Source organism: Vulpes vulpes, unplaced genomic scaffold, assembly GCF_048418805.1.
Source record: "Vulpes vulpes isolate BD-2025 unplaced genomic scaffold, VulVul3 u000000648, whole genome shotgun sequence".
Taxonomy (NCBI): Eukaryota; Metazoa; Chordata; class Mammalia; order Carnivora; family Canidae; genus Vulpes; species Vulpes vulpes.
In genome coordinates this window covers 355,180-374,948 of record NW_027325769.1, presented here as the reverse complement: position 1 = coordinate 374,948, position 19,769 = coordinate 355,180, and the positions used below count along the sequence as shown (strand labels likewise).

Here is a 19,769-nt window from a genome sequence, read left to right as displayed (position 1 = left end):
CAGATGAGTTCTGGAGTTACTTTTCTAACTAATGGCTTTGATTTTACAACATGGAATGCAGTTAATGATGGTTTCTTCTGGGAACACCTTTTGCCAAATTCCTGCATGGGGTTGGATCCCTTTCTCTTGAGAGGTATGGCTTTTTGTTGTCTTAACCCATGTTATAGAACAAAATACTATAGTATTTAGTGTTTATTTTAGTTTATCTTCAGTTTCTTGATGGCCATAAATACTTTAACTGTAATCCCAAGATCCTGTTCAGTGCCCAGGAGTATTAGAAATGTCTGAACAAATGAAAACAGCCATTGTCTTCATAAGACTCCTCTTTGGTATCTTTGATTTGTTGGGTGGGTCTCTTCTGTCTTCCAGTGCATAGGCTACATTGCTCCACCTAAGCCACTCCTATGGCCAACCGATCCGCTAGGAGCCTCTGCCTGCTCTGCCTGAGGACAACCAACCCTGGAGCCTTTGGCTTCTGTTGCTGCTTCGAGGCACTGAACCCCATGCTGCAGAGTTGCCCAAGTATCTGCTGAAAAATCAAAGACCAATCAATTTGTGGTGCCATCTGTTACTGATGGGTGGTACTGATGGGAGCCCACTGACAAATCCTCCCTCTCTTCCTACAATGGACTATTCCCAAGGATAGCCTGTATGGGGGTGTCCCATGTGGCTAAGCCCCTGCTGAGCGATCGACTGAATCCCTTCACAGCCCACTGTGAACAGTGTCCAGGTGGTAGCATATCCCATTTTATGGCTTCTTATTCTCTATGCCTCAACTCTATTTTCCTTTATTTTTACTACTTCGGGCTCCAAAAAAAAATGTATTTGTGTATCCTCTGTGGCCCAGACCATTTTCTAAGGAACATGGGCTGAAACGGTTGGTTTCAGAGTGGTTCTAGAGCACAGGCCCTCAGAATGAGATTTGGAGTGTGACTGCCCGAGGTCAGAAAGCAGCAGGATTGCCCTGATGATAGTAAGTGCATTGTTAAGAACTCATCTCCAGTGACCTTGCAAAGACTTCGTATGAAACAGTTTTAAGAAGTTTAACCTGGCAATTTTTCCCAGTTGCCCTGGGATTTCTAAAATGATGAGTGAAAAATGAGTCAGGATATGAAACAAGTCTGTGACAAAAATTCGATGGACACAACCTCGTCTAAAGAATTAAGGGACTGCCGGGAGGCCAGGAGGTTGCAGAGGGATAACTTGGGAGGCACACACCATGGGTGGGCCCAGGGGGGATATGGCTGAGACCATACCCTGACCCTGGAGCATGAAATGCAATGCAATTGTATAAATGCAGGTGGTTCCAAACTCAAGTACCCATCCCCCTACTGAGTGAGCCTTTTCCAAGGCCTGAAAAGTAGAGTTCATGCCCCGGCTGAAATGAAGTTCGGTTCCTGGCTGGAATTTTTTAGTTCCCTGCACAAAGCAGATCATGGTAAGGAGCTGGGTTGCTCTGTGGCCACCACGATGCCATGGACATGAGCATACCTAGCCTTGATCTGCGTTCTCTCCAGTGGCTACCATGAAATGCAAGAGGAGCTAAGCATTAGGGCGGAGGGGACACTGGGCACGTGCCCTGCAGCAAGCAGGTCTGGGATGTGGTTGCCACTCTGTCTACACCTCCATGGTGTTGTCTGTAAAGCAGGAACACCGTGTGTTGCAGTGATGTGGGAGTGAGTGACTGTGCCTGTCACCGGTCCTCACTCCTGATTGCTCTCCCTGTAGGCACCAAATGAGACTTGAATTAGAGGGTGTTATTTGAAAGAGATTTATAGTTTCATATGTTAATTAAACTCTGCTTATGAAATATTGCATGGTAAACACTCTCAGAAGAGCTCCCTTTGGAACAGATGAGTGATTAAAAATCAGTTTTCCCCATCAAGGGTAGGGAGGTACCATCAGCAGGGGGACTGTCAAGTGGGGTGGGGGACTAAGTTCCTGGGCGATGGGGGGGGTCAGGTGGGGAATGGGGGGTCATGCCCAAGGGGGTCTAGTGGAACAAAGCGGACAGAAGGTCATGGAGCCCCGACTTCCCCAGGCCAGCTGCTCAGCAGGTCCACATGGTACATGCATGGGGGTCATTCCAGGCCCCCATCACCAACACCGTGCATCCCACAGGCCTCAGGGATCATCCTTTCCCTTTTAGTTCTCATGGCAGATGAGAAACTGGTGGTGGTGTTGGAGTCACAGGTACTCAGCGAGGCTCAGTGGCCCGGATTCTCCTGGAAGATGGGACATTCAGAGCCGCAATGGTGATGAGAACCTGGGTGTAGGGCAGCAAAGGAGCAGAGCCTGCAGAGCACAGAAGTGGTGTGGGGAGACCAGGATGCCGAGGCCAGCTTGCAGCTGGCCATGATTGGGGCCCACGTGACCTTCATCATGACTGGCTACTGGGGAAACTACAGTGAGGAGTGGGAGGTCAAGCCAGGGAAGCTGCTGGCTCCTCTGGCCCAGTGGTTGGGTCTTTACTATGTGGTCTCCAGTAGCCTGGAGAACCTCAAGAAGCAGATGGCTGGGAGACTGGCAGCTGGCTGCTTTGATGGGAAAGGGGAGGAGGAGGAATATTTTGGGGACACCGGAGTTCCTATGACAAGTATGTGGCTGTCTTGCCATTTCAAGAACCCCTTCTCCTTCTGCCCCAGAAAGCTCCAGATGGAAAGAGCTACTTGTTGAGCTTGCCTGTGGGTGACATGCCCATGGATGGCATATCCCTGACCCACTTGGGTCCTTTGGTACTCAGCCTGCTAAAGATGCCAGAAAAATACGTTGTCCAGAACATCGGGCTCTGAGTTGCAAGCACCCCATGCAAGTGTGTGCTGCCCTGTTCTCTAAGACACCAAGAAGACTGTGAGCGATGCCAAGATGACCCTGAAGGGCCAGGAATAGGGCTTCCCTGGAGCCTGGGACCTGGCCAACATGTTCCTTTTCTGTGGCTTAAAACCTGGAAGTGACATTGAACTGACCTTGAGGCTTAATCCCGAGGCCAGGACGCTGGACCAGTAGCTGGAGTAGCACACAGGGGACATTGCTGGCTCTAACCCCGCCACCTCTCAGCCCCATCTAGGGGGGGTGGGGAGGTACAGTCACAGTGATCTGTTCTTGTATTACAAAAATTATTTTTTAAAAAGCCATTGTTCTCACATGTTCACAAAATGATTAAAAATCAGCATGCATTATTTACCTATAACTAGTGTCTCAAAAATCTGGATGCTCCTTCTCCAAAGTAGGTTGACCTTTCCTGCCTCTTTTCTATTAATTGTTGATATCGTCTCTGTTCATAATACAGCTGGAATGAATGACACTTTGTTTTCCTGCACTAAAGAACTGGTTTTACTTTGTATTCCTCAGGTGGGTTTTCAATGCAAAGCCATAGCTTTTTTTCATCTCGTACCATGTGCAGAAACCTACATCGTGTTCTGCACTTTCTAGGTAATTAATAAATATTAGTGGCCGGTCTCCTATTCTGAGTTGTGATTTGAACTTAGATTGAATTGAAGATTGTTCAGCTCAAATGTTAACATTGAGGCAGGTTTAGCGGGGGATGGAGGGAAGGGGAGGCTTAAAAGCATAGGTTAATTATTTTACCATATCTTCTAGACTTTAGCAGGCTGGAAATCCAAAATTTCCAATGTTAATTTCCATCAGGATTTGATCACTGAGATTCCTCAGCTGCATTTATAATTCCATTTCCAGCCAAGCAGCTCAGGACCTGGTCTGACAATTGATGATTAGAGGCAGCTCCCTGTAAGAAGGGTGAACGGCTTTTAGGTAGTCTTGCCTTTATGATGGCACACTGTCAAGAAAGATGATTCTAGAATTTTGTTGAGACGTGGGAAACACTTGGCAGCAATGAGGCCTATCATGAGGTGGGTCATACTGAGCTGGAAGCAGAGAGGAGGGCATGAATATTCATCGAAGGCCGGCTCTGCACCAGTAGCTTGAGCTATTTATTTCCTGTCCTTCTCTCCAGAGCAACCCTGGGAGGGAATAATAAGCGTTATTTATTGAGGGTTTACACTGGGCTCAACGCTATAAGGTCATTATCCCAGCACATTGTCGAAACAACCCGGGAGGTATTATTATATGCATTTTAGAGGTCAAGTGTCAAGGGTTAAATATCTTGCCCAAAGTCACACAGCTACTAAGAGGTGGAACTAGAATTTACAGGCACTTATTCTAATTTCAAAGTTCCTTTTACTCAAAAATGCCTTTTTCTTTATAGATAATGTATGCTGATGACAAAAAATCAACACGGCCAAACTCAAATATTTAATTTTTGAATAGGTAATATATTCACTAAACAGCAGCACTATCATTAATCTATGACTCCGTCTAGAGCGCTTTTATGCGTGTATGGATAGATTTCTCTCTTTATACTCATGGCAGCATATGCACAAGATCTTATGCCTTGTTTCTGCCCCCCACCCCTCACGTAACTATATTTTGTAGATCTTTACAAATCATAGCATGAGACTTTAATTCTTTTCAAAGAGCTGCATTGTTTGCATTTTATTTCTAAAAATGAATTCCATAATTAACAGTTCTCGATTAGATGGTTTTTCATTTTTTTGCTCTTGCATACAATGTGGAAATAGACCCTCCCATGTTCCATTGGTTATCTCCCAGGGCTGGCATGTCTGTGGGGTGGATTGCTGAATCAAAGATAAAGAAAGGCATTTGTTCTGGTTGATTCTGCCCACTTGCCCTCCATGGGTTGTGCGGGTTTGTTTTCTCCCCCAGCAGAATGCAATGTGTCTATTTTTCCATAAACTTGTCAACAGTTTTTACAAACTTTCAGGTTTTTTTGGCCAATGGAATAGACCAAAATTACCAAGTCCAGGTAGTTTGAATTATTTACCCTAAGATGAAGTTGAACATCTTTTCATGTTTGGAAGATACTTATGTTTCCTTTCTAGTGAATTAATCTATGTTTACCCTTGGTCCATTTTATTTTTTTCTATTGGGTGCCCTTTTATAATTAAGGAATTAGCCTTTTGTGATAGGAGTTGTGAGTACTTCTTCCTGGTTTCTTTCTTTTGACCTTAAGTATGATATTTTCCCCATGAGAAATTGTTATTTTAAGAGTCCAGTTTACCAGACTTTTATCACTTCTAAATTTGAGTTCTCATTAGATCGTTACTGCTCCAATGTTGTTTCTCTCCTGTTTTTGTCTAGATCTTGACTTCAGTGTTTGCATTTAAGTCCTCTATTCATTTGGGGGATGACTGGGTGGCTCAGTGGCTGTGCATCTGCCTTTGGCTCAGGTCGTGATCCCGGGGTCCTGGGATCGAGTCCCGTATTGGGCTTCCTGCGAGGAGCCTGCTGCTCCCTTTGCCTGTGTCTCTGCCTCTCTCTGTGTGTCTCTCACGAATAAATAAATACAATCTTTTTAAAAAATCTTTTTAAAAAAGTCTTCTATCCATTTGGAAATAATCCCATGGTAGAAGTTGAAGCATGCATCTGGTCTTAGATATTTCTAGGTAGTTATCTAACCCCATATCCTTTTATTGAATCATTTTGGGACTGATTTGAGATGGCTTCTTTGTCTTATATTCAAGTTTCTACAGATACATCTGTAGAGGTCTTTTTGGACTTTGTATTCTGTTCTATGGGTCTATTTCTTCACATGTTACCATAGTGTTTCAATACCTGAACCTTTTAAATATGTTTTGACATCTAGTGTGACTAACTCCCCCAACCCCTCCCACTTTCCTCCCAAATTGCTCTTTTATTACAGAGTTTTCCTGATTATTCCAACTCTTGTTTCCATGTGAGGTTTGGAGTCCCATTATCTAGTTTTTTTTAATCTATCTTTTTTAAAACTAAACTTGTAGGTATTGGGGTATATAAGCTTGCAAATTAGGGTATGGAAAATTCACCTCTCAGTCACGGTATCCATTTTCGTTTTTAAAAAGTCTTATTTTTTAATCTTGGGGAGTATTGTAAAGTTCTCTTCTGTGGCCCCTACTTAGAATTATTTTAATTCCTGATTTGGTTGCTATACTCACGTAGCCTTATCTATTTGGTTATTGTGTATATAAGCATATATACTATATATATAAGCATATATATAGGCATATATATGTATATATATATATGTGTGTGTGTGTGTGTATATATATATATATATAGTGTCTGTGGAAGCTAATGTATCTATTTTATACTCCTAGAGTGTTTATGAATCTCTTATTGGTTATGGTAGCTTTTCAGCTGTTTTTCATTTGCCAAGTATACAGTCATACCATCTGCAAATAATTTTTTATGTTCCTTTCCAATTTTTAGAATTAGAATTATAACTTTCTGTTACCTAGTTGTGTTGGCTATTACTTCTAGCACAACATCAAATTCTTTAATGGTAATGTTTCTAGTGCTTCCCATTAAGCAGAATGCTAGCTCTGGGATTATGATAGGAATATTTTATCTTGTTACAGACTTATTTATCTAACGCTATTTTATTGCGATTGCAATTTCTAAAAATTAAGAATGGATATCGAATTTTGTCTGGTATCATTTAATACTTTTTATTTCCTTTATAAAGAATCTCAAGCATGGCAGGACAATTTTGTCACTGACTTAAAAAAATGGGATTTTTGTCATACAAACTTAAGTGTAGTTTGTCTTTCCCACTATATAAGACCTTGTAGAATTCTTCCCAACTTACCCTCCTGTAGATCTAGCTCATTGTTTTAATTGCTGCCTAATATTCCATGGTTTGGATATTTTCTACTTATTTAGCCAGTCCCCTGTGATAGGAAGCCACTTTTCTCACTTTTTCTCTTCACTATAAGCAAATATACAGTAATCATTCTTGTAAGTGTAGTTTCAAGTGATAGGTCCTTTAATTTCTAAGGACTATATTCCCAGGGATGGGAGTGCTGAATTGAAGGTTACGTATAATCTTACTTTAATAGCCACTCTGCTGTACTGCTCCAGATCTCAGAGCTAGAGCTCTGAGCTAGTACTCAATGAGGCCTCTCTGAATCCAAATCTCATTAAACCAAACTGCTGCACACAGCAGAACAATAAAATCAAATCCAGTAAAATTAGTGTGTCCATAGTGCGATTCCTGCTGTGCTTCATCTAGTGGATGAAGTGCAAACATCAGAAGGCTCACTGAAGAGCATCTTGACCCCAGAAGCATTTGTCTTTGTGAGGCTTGGAAAGTAGATAAGCCTTGGTTTCTCTGACCTTGGATGTGGTATTGTTTTGTCTGTCTGGTGTGTCCCTTTTTCTCATCCAGGAAATGGGAATAATACTTGACATGAGGTTAGGGCCCCTGCATCCATCCAAAGCCCATAGCAAGGTGTTGGGATTTTCCTGAAGAGCCATTTAAGGTCAAGTCTAAGCCAAATTATTTGCTGCATGTTTTCAAGTTCAGGATGGCAGGACAAGTGGAGTGGGAAGCATAGCTGTTGCTTGGCCCTTGGACTCTTGCGCCAGGGGCAGCCTTCAGGGTGGGGACCAACATGAGCATTCACAGGCTCACAGGACCACAGGATCCTCCCCTGAGGGCAGCCCTGCTGATGCAGAATTGATGGTCAGTGAGGAGGGTTGAGGAGGAAAGAGAAATGGGCAAGGGAAAATCTGGGGGGAGGGATGGAGAAAGGGGTCCTAACGACAGTGTATTCATCACCTATGTCTATTGTGACAAAACTACCACAAACTTAGTGGCTTAATAGAATACAGATTTATTATCTTAAAGTTCTGGAAGTCATTTTTCCAAAGTGAGTTCACCTAGCTGAAGTAAGGTAGAGGCAGGGCTGGTTCCTCCTGGAGACTCTGGAGAAGAAACTCTTTCCTTGTCCTTCCCAGCTTCCAGAAGCTGCCTGTACTCCCCAGCTTGTGACCCCCTGCCTTCATGTCCAAAGTGCATTGCTCCAACCTTCATGGCCTAGACATAACCTTTTATGCCTCTACTGTCTCTCTCTTCTAAGGACCTTGATGGTTCCATTGGGCCTGCCCCAAAACTCCATGGTAATCTCACCATTTCAGAGTTCATTCCTTTAATCACATGTGTAAAGTCTCTTTGACATGTGAGGTACCTGAGTTACAGGTGTGGGGGGCAGGGACATGGACATCTTTGGAGGGGTGCATTGCTCTGCCTACCACAGATGCCATGTATGGAACCCATAGCACCAATGCCTCTACTTTCTGATCTGTGCAGGTTCCTCCTAATGCTGCAGGAGATATGATTTGTTCATCTTCCATCTCTACTTCCCTAAACATTTCCTTCTGCATAAATTTCCTCATGATCACAGAGCAAAGACCAGATCCATTTTGGTGTATGTGAGCTGAGCAAAACCTGCACTAGACTTGGTCATTTTTACTGGTCATGATTTCTGGATCTCTCTCAAAAGAGCCAGCTCTGTAAGCTGAAGAGTTGGAGGAAATGATCTGAGGAACTTACCATCTGCTTTATAGCGGGTCTGTCTTCTGGGCTGCATCTGCTTATCCTTAGATGATGAGACTGCTCTTCTGTCCCACCCAGTTCCCACCACTGTGGTTTGTTCACTTTCTTCTGATCCTTTTCCTTACCTTGACATTGCATTAGTCAGCTCGGGTTGCCATAATAAAATGCCACAGAGAAGAGGGTTTAAACAACAGAAACGTTTTCTCACAATCCTGGAAGCTCGAAGTCCAAGATCAAGATGTTGACGGGTTTGGTTTCTCTTGAGATCTTTCTTCTTGGCATTACAGATGCCTACTTTCTCAATGTGTCCTCACAGAGTGAGACATGAGCACTTTTCTTTGTGTTTGTACATCCCTGGTGTTTCTCTTTGTATGTGCTAATCTCCTCTTGGAAGGATGCTAGTCCATATTGGATTAGGTTCCAACTGAAAGACCTCATTTTAACTTAAGGCCTTTTTAAAGAGGTAATTATCTCCAAATACAGTGACACAAAACTATTGGCGGTTACAAATTCAACATATGAATTTTAGGGGGACACAGTTCAGTCTATAACAACCTTGATGTACCCCTCATTCCCCCCTGCATAGTGTATGCCAACCCTGATCTCTTTAAACACTACCTGCCTCCCTCCCTCCTGTTTACCTGATAGACAGCCTAGCTGAGACCAGCTACAAAACACTATGACCCGCTCAAAATTCAATTGGGTAAACCCAGAGAACCTATTCATCAGGCCAAGCCATTATGTGTGTAGAATAATGCAGTTGAGCATTTCTTAGAATACATTTTGGTTCCTGCAAAGATAAACACCACCTTGTTTAAGTAGAAAAATCACAAAACACAAGTAATAGTATAAGAGCTAAAAGATGCATAATAAAATAACGGTGTGGGGGCTGGATCCCTGGGTGGCTCAGTGGTTGAGTGCCTGCCTTCGGCCCAGGGTGTGATCTTGGAGTTCTGGGATCGAGTCCCACATCAGGCTTCCTGCATGGAGCCTGCTTCTCCCTCTGCCTGTGTCTCTGCCTCTCTCTCTCTCTCTCTCTCTCTGTCTCTCATGAATAAATAAATAAAATATAAAAATAAAATAAAATAGTGGTGGAAGTAACCATTATTCTACCTCCCATAGGGTAAATTCATCAGGTGATTGTCTTGGGGTAACCACACTTGAACAACACAAAGTAAAATTCTGGAAGTTGTTGAATTCTGAAGTAAATGTGCAACCATGAAACTTTGTTTAAAAACACAGTACTGTGCCCTAGATTTTATACTGTGTCAAATCACATCTTGGGAGAATGAAGCACTGATTGCCTTGTTACAAGAAGAGGTAAAGTCTAGAAAGAAGATGGTAATTCTCCTCAGCCTCTGATGCCAGAAGTGACCACACTTAAGTCCTGGATGACAGAAGTATTTTCATTTCCAACTCCCTAAAATTGATTAAGGAGAAAGGGAGAGAAACGAAACAAAGCTTTTTAAATCGTAACAGGAAAAGAACTTGGGTCCCAAGGGGGGTTTCTAGAAAAACAAAACCAGGGCACCTGGGTGGCTTGGTGGTTGAGCATCTGCCTTCGGCTTAGGTCATGATCCTAGGGTCCTGGGATTGAATCCCACATTGGGCTCCCCACAGGGAGCCTGCTTCTCCTTCTGCCTGTGTCTCTGCCTCTCTCTCTCTCTCTGTGACTATCATAAATAAATTTAAAAAAATTTTTTTTAAAAAATTAAAAAAAAAAAAAAGAAAGAAAAACAAAACCAAGGTAGAGACGGATTGTGTCTCAGGTATTTTTCATGGTGCAATAAAACAACCAAAGTATGGAGTGCCTGGGTGGCTCAGTCAGTTAAGCTTCCAAGTTTTGGTTTCAGCTCAGGTCAAGATCTTGGGGTCGTGAGATTGAGCCCTGCATCAGGCTCTGTGCTCAGTGTGGAATCTGCTTGTCTCTCTCTCTTCCCCCCCACTTCTCCCACCCCAGTGCAGGTATTTTCTCTCTCTCAATCTTAAAAAAAAATTACTGAGATGTGCCACCCAAATGTAGGTAACTGGGGGCTAGGAAGCTCACAGCTGGGATAAAGAGGGCAATATTGTAATCTCCTGAACAACATTGCAAATAAACAGTTACCCAGGGGCAGGTGTTAGAGTTAGCACCCTTATACCTGCCTGTACCCATAGGGAAGGTGGCTCTTCTGTTTTTTCCCTGCCTTAGAGCTTGTTTGAGTAGGTAGAGATCCACATTGGGCAGGGAGAAAGACTCAGGGAAAGATCAAAGCATGGCGGGTAAGGAGTGCAAGGGGAAGATAACTCTCTTAGCCCTAGCCCTCTGGCACATGTTGAAAACATCTTATAGGCTGATCTTAATTAGAACTCTCTATCTTAAGGAAGAACCTGAATACGATTTCTAAAACCATAACCTTTCCCGAATGACCTTCTTTTCATGGTTTTTCTTCAAACAAGTTGCCATGCATTTACTCTCAGATCGAAGAAGCTTCCTAATTCCCCCTTTCTCATGGTGAATTTCAGCTTTTTCCCAGTGTCTTTGGTCTTGTTTCTTATAGCCCTTTACCCTGCAGAAGGGTGTATACCTGTGCATATGTGTAAGAAATGAAGAAAAATTAATCAACTAGCAAGAGGATTGGAGGGCAAGCTGTGAAGGAGGGTGAAGAGCTAAATTTATATAACCTAGAAAAAGAAGACTCTGGAGAAACATGATGAAGTTATACTTCACAGAAGCAATATAAATGAAGGGAGGGAATTGTTCACAGTCTCAGAAGATGACGGGACAGAAGGGCTGGACCCAAGCCAAGGCCATGAAAGGGACTCGTAATGGATGATTGAGGCTGGAGACCAGAGGGCGCTCCTGACTGATGCGGGGACCAGGGCACCACCCTTCCAGTTTGTGTCCAATGGGATCTGGCAATGTTAGATGATTAGCTGGGTGGCTCCACATGGACCTTTCCCCCAATAGCTCCCTCCTGGGCAGGGGAAGGCTCCTGCTCTGCTAGGGACAGGGGTCAGGGAGACAGGAATTTTTTTTTTTCTCCAATGTGGACAAACTTCCCCTGAAAGTAACTTTAAAGAACCAAACTTCCCTCCCTAAATACAGAGATAATTGCAAGCATAACACTCTAGTGACTTGTGTTCCTTTTTATATTCTATCTTGCTCTGTTTAATTTTTGATCAATTGCAGCTATTTTAATGCTTGTGAAGTTTCTCGTCTAGCCAAAAAAAAAAAAAAAAAAAAAAAAAGGAGGACAACTCTTTTTACTCTGAGCTTGATAGCATGGATGTCTGCTGGCTGATCAAAGGGGTTCAAGGCTGCCAGTGCCTTAACTGCGTGGAATGGTAAATGGAACGCAGGAGGTTGAGGTTCTGCTTCTCACTTTGCCATTTTATTAGTGATCTATAGCTCCTCTGTTACTATGATTTACACTAAGAAATAAATATTTGGTCTTCCTGTCTGTTTCTGGCATAAAGCTCTAAAGTCCCTTGGAATTTTTCCTGAGTAATAAGAAAACTGTGTTTCTGTTAGGTTAAAGGGGTTGACTTTGGGAGCCCACCTGAGGATGGAGATTAGATTGGTTTCTGGGAGTCCCAACCATGTGATAAGAGGATTGGAACTTGTAGTCCTACCTCCAACCCGGGGAGGGGTGCGGGGCTAGAGGTTGAATCAACTGCTAATAGCCAATGAGTTAACCAGTCATGCCTGTGTAATCGGGCATCTATTAAAAGTCCAAAGAACAGAGTTTTAGGTATCTTCCAGGTTGGTGATCGAGTGGTGGTGCCAGAAAGGTAGTAAACAGAGGGCAGGGAAACTCTGAACTCTTCCCCATATACCTTGCTTTATGCATCTCTTCCATCTGGCAGTTCTGAGTTATATCTTTTTCTAGTAAAGTTGTGATTAACTAAAACCATTTCTGAGTTCAGCGAGCCATTGTAGCAAACTACTTAAATCTGAGCAAGGGGATGATGGGCAGTCTGATTAGCCAGTCTGGTTGGGAATACAATAATGTCCTGGACTTGGGATTGGTTGTCGGGAGATCTTTGGAACTTCCAACTGAAAGTAGGTTGCTTAGGAGCACAGATAACAACCTTGGCTTGTGACCAGCATGGAAATGAGTACAGAGGGGGCATTGTTGCAGGACTGAGCCCTTACCTGTAGAATCTGATGCTGTCTCAGGGAAGATAGTGTCAGACTTGAGTTGTGGATAATTGCTTGGTGCTGTGTGGGGAAGCCTCCCTCAGAGAATTGCTTGTTGATATGGAGAATACTCCTTAGATTTGGTACCTGGACATTTTTAATGGCATAACCAATTACTACAAATTTAGTGACTTAAAACAATAACTTCTATTATCTTCTAGCTTCTATGGGTCAGGAATCTGGATGTGGCTTAGCTGGGTCTTCTGCTCCTGAGTTTCTCCATAGTTGCAATCAAGCGGTTGGCCCAGGATCTTTTAGGAGGTTATAATCAAGGTTTGGGTTGGGCCACATCAAGGTTTGATTGAGGGCAGCAGGAACTATGTCCAAGCTCATTCAGTGGCTATTAGCAGGATTCAGTTTCTCAGAAGCAATTGGGCTGAGGACCTTAGTTTCTTGCTTGTTGTTGGTCAGATGCCATCCTCGGCTGCTTGCTACATTTAACTCTTTAATATGGCAACTTGGTTCATCAAAGTGAATAAGCTAAGAAGGCAATACGGTGCGAGAAGGCCAGCAAGGGAGAGTGCAAGGAAAACAGAAGTCAGTCTTGTATAACCTATTCTGGAGAGTGAGAGCCTATTATGTTCCTGTCTTCTGTTTCTTAGAAGGAAGTCCCTAGATTGAGCTGCCACACAAAGGTATAGATTATACAAGGAGTGGACAGCAAGAGGAAGGAACCATTGGGAGCCATGCTTTCTACAGCAGCATTAACCAAATAAGTGACCTTGGGCTTAAGTGCCTTCCTTTGTTTAATATCCTAATAAAAACAAAGTCTTAAAGAAGGATGAACCAGATCAGGGTGGCAAATTTAACCACCTCCCAGAGCCTGGGTTACAATAATCTCTGAAACGGTTCACATGTGAGGTGATGGACACTGGTAAGAGAGGGCTCCTATCAAGCTATAGTTACTCTGCCAGGGCCTATAGTGTTCAATTCAAATTAAATCTTCTAAAAAGATATATGCTGATCAGAAAAGATTTCTTAGTCCAGGTTGTATCTGCAGGTCACCAGTCTGACATGAATCCCAAGCAGCATGTTGTCAATGGATGGAAAATCCTAGAGATGCTAGATACTTTCTCCTTTTTCACACTCCTGTCAGTTGGATTACCTTCCAACTGACCAAAATAAGTGGCATAGGCTCTTGGTCTTGGCACTTGTGAGGAAATCAAACCACAAAAATGATCCCAAAGGAGAAAGTTTGGTCAAAACAGAGTGGGTCTTGTTAAAACAAGTGAACATTGGTTACCATAAGGGAAGGAAGTTGGCTACCCAGCTCACCAGGTCCACCTCTGGCCCTTCATGTACTCATTCCATCAAACTAGCCTGCAGGGGCATTGTGTAAAAGAAGGTTATGTTGAAGAGGGGCAATACTTTTGGATGCTGGAAATGTTTGGCATATGGGCACTTCCTCAACAAATGTTAATTAAGTAGCTGCTGTGCCTGGAGTTGTATTACTGGGGGGACACTGAGACATGACCTGGCTCCTTAAGTTCTTCCAGTCTTTGGAGAACCCACTGACAAAACAATGTGACTTGGGCCATCAAGAAGGCTATACAGGGTACCAAGACAACAGGGGAGGGAGAACTATGTCTACATGGGGTGTAGCTAGTGGAAGCCTCAGAGGGGGATACTAGAGGGCCTTTCTCTCTTCAGGGGCAAAACCCACAACTCCCACAACTTGTGCTTTTGTTTCAAAAATTTTTTTAAAAGATTTTATTTATTTATTCATGAGAATACACAGAGAGGGGAGAGAGGCAGAGACACAGGCAGAGGGAGAGGGAGAAGCAGGCTCCATGCGGGGAACCCGATGCGGGACTGGATCCCAGGTCTCCAGGATCAGGCCCTGGGCTGAAGGCAGTGCTAAACCGCTTAGCCACCCGGGCTGCCCTGTTTCAAAATGTTTGAAACCGAGATTATTTCCTTTATCATGCTGAAATGGTGGGATTGCCAGAAGGACTTAGGTTATTACTCTGATAGAAAGACAGCTGAGTGAGGACCCTGCAATATAAAAAATAGGAGTCTCCCTAAAGACTACTCAAGCATCCAAGAAAGGATGTGATCCAGTCTTTGGAGGTGGATGGTTTGCCAAGCTCTGCTGGGCTCTAGAGGAGCTGATTTGAAGTTCTGTTTTTCAAGGCATTTATATATTGCTGCTTTGGGATTATACATAACTATCTATGTGACCATTACTGAATTGGCTGGTAATACAAAACTAAAACAGCATTGTACTTTGCTTTTATATAGTATTTTCAGAAGTTCTCATTTGATAGCAACATAGAGATCTGGTTTTATTTTTTTAAGATTTATTTATTTATTCATGAGAGACACAGAGGGAGAGGCAGAGACAGAGGCAGAGGGAGAAGCCGACTCCCTGCGGGGAGCCCGATGTGGGACTTGATCCTAGGACCCCAGGATCATGCCCTGAGCCAAAGGCAGACACTCAACCACTGAGCCACCCAGATGCCTGAGCTCTGGTTTTAGAAAGCGAATGTGTTCTATATTTTCATCAAGGCCAGGTCCAAACTTCTAGGAATTACCTAAGTATTACTGAAGCACCACATCCAAGATAAAGAGTGCTTATATGGAATGTATAATTAATTTTAGATCCAAGAGACACGTTATTTTTCTTACAGAATACTTGAAACATGTGGAAAAGCAGTGTTTTCCCCCTTTTCTCCTGCCCTAAACTGTTCCTAATGCAGGTATTATTTACAAAGCTCTTTTGTCATCAGATGCCTATTTCTACAAAACATTTGCATAATGAAAATTACACAGGGAATTGCCTGATTTCTCTACTTTGTGTCCATCCATAAATCCAAAGTACTGCTTTTCCATGATCCAAAAGAAGGAATAAAAAGTGATGTGTATTTATTCATCTGAGAGCTGTATAATCAGTAACTTGCTGTAACCCCGAAAGGCAGTTCAAACAGCATCTACTTAGATTAGAGACCAATTAAATAATTATCAAAAGCATCAGAAAGACAGCAAGGGTGAGACTCAGAAGAACACATGGAATCTGGCAGGAAAACATAATTGCCGTTTTGAATTTTTCCCTCACTTGCCATCTATTAAGTCATGGCTTCCATTGACCTCTGCATATCAAACGGACTTGGGCAGCTCATTTTTTAAGGCACCAACCTCCCTGAGCACAAAGTAGTTTCCTGGGGTTTTGCAGGCTTAGGAAATAGATTGATGGATTGGGTTTTTTTTCCTCCCTCTGGCTTAAGCTGCCAGGCCATTCAAACTGCAAATATGAACCCTTGGTTCAGGACTGGGTGAAGATTACATCCTGGCTGCCTGTGCAGGAAGGAGTTTGCTCCTTTGAACTCTGCCCCACATACCCACTTAGCCAGGCTGCTATGGCCATAATCTCCAGGACACTCAGGTGAATCAGTAAATGTGGTCCTTGATTTCCACTGATGGGTTTCTTCCCCTTCGTTCCTTTTCATTCTGTTCCTGCCTTGCTCAAAAGAAGCAAGCTCAGGAAAAATCAGAACAAGCACCTTCTGCAAATGAAAGGGAACCAGCCTATTCTTTACCATGCACCTGGCTGGGGGGCTTGAAGGGGCTGCCCCCAAGGGCTGCCCATTATCTTGAAGCCTCCTCATCACAGAGGCAGAAGTAAGGCCGTGTGCAGTCATCCTGCTGCAAACAAGCCCCACGCATTCACCCTTGCTGCAGAAACAAATGGTCAGCAAATGGCCTATTCAGAGTGGGTTTGGAACTCATCATCTGTGTCCGAAAAGGGGAAAATCTCTGAGGTGGCCCCACACAAAAGGATGCTAATGACAAAGGGTCAACAGCAGATGCTGAATAATGGATTGGAAACAAATAGCATTCATGAGCTTCGTGTTTTTTTGTGTCTCCCACAAATGGTGCCTCATTCTTCCCACGTCATTTTCAATTTCAACCATTCCTATTTTTATGTCCAAGGGAAGCGTGAGAGGGGCATCTGGACTGGTTTCCGCTTGATGTTTTCTGCCCTAAGATTGAAGTGGGCCTCTTCTGTTTCTCTGCCGAACGGCGACATATGTCTGCAACGCTCTGTAATAGCCGCCCCCTCCTGCCCCGTGTTGCAGAGATGGCTATATTTTCATGCTGAGTGCAAGTGACTGATAGGAAGTTTACAGGACAATTTAAAATCCTGCATGAAGAAAACGTGGGCTTGTCGGAGTTGTCGTTGACCTTGAGCTTGAACACCAGCTACTTGGTGTGCAATTGTTATTAAAATGAGACCCTTCTCTGTGTCAGCAATCAAGGAGAAAATGTGTATACAAATACACACCTCTCACCTCTCTACATGTGAGGGGGAAGTAAAGCTACCAGCTGGGAGGTCCTGTCTTGTCTGGAGCAAGAGGAGTGAAATGAGCATTTGGAATAGAATAACCTGCACATAGAATAACCTCAAACCTAGTCAACATGGGGACAGCTGATTCTTTCACAGGCTATGTAATATTTAATGAAGACTGTGTTCCAAGGGCTCTTCTGAGAGCTTCATGCTATCATCTTGCTTGATCCTCTTAACTACTATGAGATAAGTATTCTAATTATCTATTTCTTATTTGAAATGAAACAAGCACAAAGAGCTTGGAAGAATTGTTCAAGGACACAGATAAGCAAGGGGCGGGGGGCGACAGTCAGGCTTGGGACCCCAGGAAAAGTTGCTCCAAACCTAACAACCAGAGGGCTTCGTCAGCTAGAACTAGAAACATTAATATATTAATAGAAAATGGAAAATAAGAGCTAGTACATCAAGGTTTCTTCCTTTCTTCTTTTCTCTCTCTAGTGATAAGTCTGGATGTAGCTAATCAAGGGTTACTTTAACAATTTTAACAATTAACAATTACTTTAACAATTAACAATTCCCCCTCCCCGGGTATAGTGTTCCTTCCTAACTTTTGGGCCACCATCCTTACTTTGTGCCTATCTTGAAGTTCACTTCATGGTACAAAATGTTTTTAGAGCCCCTGCCATCATATCCAGTTCCAGGAAGCAAACATCTCATTGGCTGGAACTGAGTCATAGGTGTACACTTAGGTATGAGAGTGGGGGTATACAACTTTTAAGCAGAGTATATAGTCACCTTGAAAAAAATTACATTTCATCCTCAAAGAAGGGAAGAGTGACTCCTGGTATGTAATCAGCAGGGTATGCCAGAGGTCCCAGTTAGTCTAACTAGAGATTTAGGTACAACAACTATGAAGATGTGCCTTCATCCCTACTGCCCACTTGTTTATTTGCTTCTTGGATTATCATAGGCACCATGGAGCCTCCTGGGAACCCTTCCTACCATGTCTAAAACTGAACTGACATGCCCAATGGCCTGGGGATGGTTAGGTGTAGAGGGCTTCAGAAGCCTCTTAGAAAATACTTAGCCTCCTGTGAGAATTAATTAAAAGGAAGGAAGCTTCTAGTCCCAGTATGAGGGGAGCATTCCTGAGTGAAGTTTGGCAGCTGATCCTCTCTGACTGGCCCTTCTGTGGGTTTGTCCACCCCGGGGATGAAGAGGTCTTTGTGTATAAACTCAAGTGATTATATTATTAAACAGTGTAACATGTCTGGACACAAGCAGCTCTGCTGAGGAGCTCCTGTGGAATGTACCATGAAGGGAGGAAGCCATTTCTCCTTACTGTTATTTTTTTAAGTCCTTCTTGACTGAACTGTTGATGACTTGAGGATTAAACCTTGAGGATTAAAGCCAGGGAGGGTGAAGAGCCAGGGTGATATAGAAGGCAGCATGCTGGAGCCCAGAAGGATGGAGCAGAGGATGATGTCAAGTGATGTATGTTGGAGAAGCCTGGATGCTCTTCCAAGTTATAGGCAGGGGTTTCTCTTTACAGGGGTGGAAATAGTGGTCAGAGTATCGGAAGTAGGAACAATCAGATTTTTAAAAAAGTCAGAAGTGGTGTTTTGTACATTTTTTTTTTTTTAAAGATTTTCTTATTCATGAGAGACACAGAGACACAGGGAGAGGGAGAAGTAGGCTCCATGCAGGGAGCCTGACATGGGACTCAATCCCAGGTCTCCAGGATCAGGCCCTGGGCTGAAGGTGGCGCTAAACCGCTGAGCCACTAGGGCTGCCCCAGAACACTCAAATTTAACTGTTAATTCCCCTGATCATAAGCCTGGGGGATATTTGGGTTACACTAAACTCCTAACAGGTTTCAGCTGACTTAGTTTTTGCTCAAACACTGAATTCTGAGCCTGGACACAGGTGAAAACTCAACTTCAACTTCTTCCAAACCCAAAGGGAAAGCTGCCCATAGATGGAGGTGGGAGGGTGGGTGGTGGAATAAAGGATTGAAAGAGGAAGGAGGGCAGTGAAAGAAGGGAAAAAACAAACCAAACTCTTACAGATCATAATCTTTAGTAGAATCAATGGTGAGGGCAATAGCAATAACACTCATGGTGTATATTTTCAGGATGAATGACTGTGTAGTTTGTGTGGAGTTGGGCTGTTAGTGCTCATTCCTACATGTCAATTATTAACATTGCAACGTATATTAGACCATATCTTTCCACATTTCACCTTGAGACTCTTCCACGTGAGAGTTTTGATTATGTTGAGCATTATCAGTAAAGGCACTGAATTAGGACAATGAAGTCCTGACTCTTGGCTCTGGTTCTCGTCCCTTAACCTCTGTGGAAGAGCCATACCTCTTACCATCCTGTTCATCTTATAGGAATGTGGTGAGGGTCAAGTTAGAAGATCACAATTAAAGTGCTACATAAACTTAGAAGTTTCATGGAGATATAAGTTACCGTAGCAGAGACTAGAAGCCCCAGGCTAAGTGCCGGGAAGCTAGATTCCTTCAAGTAAGTTGGACCTCACCAGATAATCATTTTCACTGTAGGGCTATTGGTGAGCGCTATCAGCATAAAGGGACAAAGTAGGAACTGTGATCTGATTCTGAGAATGGGAAATTAAGTGATTTGGACCAAAACTTTATGTAAAACCATATTTTTAAATTCTTTAAAGCATTAAGAGCTAAAAGAACTACCTGGACACTGTTCAATTGGAAATGAAACTTTAAAAACTAATAAGAGCCTGAGATTCAAAGCTACTTCTATTTTCTGGCCTTGGACAATTCTGATTATTTTAAAAAAAACAAACAAAAAAACCCTTCTACATCAAGGAGTTCAGAAGTTAAGGCTACATCTCTGTTGGTCCCCAAA

The 19,769-nt window shown here is 43.1% G+C and overlaps 1 pseudogene; it reads left to right on the top strand.

The window, feature by feature from the left end:
* The first annotated feature begins 2,154 nt into the window (after positions 1–2,154).
* On the top strand, positions 2,155–3,015 carry LOC112922047 (nmrA-like family domain-containing protein 1 pseudogene; annotated as a pseudogene).
* The last annotated feature ends 16,754 nt before the right edge of the window (positions 3,016–19,769 follow it).